This window comes from Nicotiana attenuata, unplaced genomic scaffold, assembly GCF_001879085.1.
Source record: "Nicotiana attenuata strain UT unplaced genomic scaffold, NIATTr2, whole genome shotgun sequence".
Classification (NCBI taxonomy): domain Eukaryota; kingdom Viridiplantae; phylum Streptophyta; class Magnoliopsida; order Solanales; family Solanaceae; genus Nicotiana; species Nicotiana attenuata.
In genome coordinates this window covers 44578-45435 of record NW_017673790.1, presented here as the reverse complement: position 1 = coordinate 45435, position 858 = coordinate 44578, and positions in this window count along the sequence as shown.

The window sequence follows — 858 nt, the reverse complement described above, 5'->3', positions numbered from 1 at the left end:
GGAGAACAAGGGAAGTACAATTCAAATTTTAGCTTTTAATTTTTAATATTTGATAACATGCTATACCCAGTCACCAAGCTGGGGTAGAAAATTTTCCTTGTTGTTTATTTTGTTGCAGTCAGGAGCCCATCTGGAGAACAAGGGAATACCATGGGCTTGGGGCAGAGATTCCTTGTGCCAGTTAATGTAAAGATTGTAATTCAACTTTATGTATTTCTTTTGAAATCTCTATCGCATCCTATTGTTGCAAGAATCTTACCATTTTGAGCCAAACTGATTTTTTTTCCCTTACACTCAAGGAGGAAACCAGTGTAACATACTTGACCATTTCTCCTTAGAGCTTACTATTGTCGGGCAAGGCGATATATGGAAAGGAACAATTGTTACTATCTCTTGCATAACTCGTCGCCTCCCAAGAATAACTGATTCTAGCGTCTTCATCCTCCTGATCATGCCTCCCATGCATATCATGTCTAGAAAGACCCAGTTCTTTTAGATCTCAAGATCATGTACATGGTTCCCACCTTATCAATGCGTGCTAGTTACCTCTATGCTCCATTTATCTAACAATTGCTATCGTCATAATGATTAACCATGCCAGCATTGTTAGTAGTAATTTTCGTGTCCCTTAGCATATAACCTCAGGAAGTACTCTGCTCAGCGCCTTAATGGATTCCTGAATAATTCCAGTCCAATCTTGAACTCTGTTGTTCCTCATTGTATTAAATCCATTGGGTATTGAAGGTTCAAACAAGTCAAAGAGGAAGCTTCACCGTGTGATCACATATATTCGATAGGTAATTTTATGGTCAGATTATGATAGCACATCTTAGAGTAATTGTTGAAGGTCATCAAAGG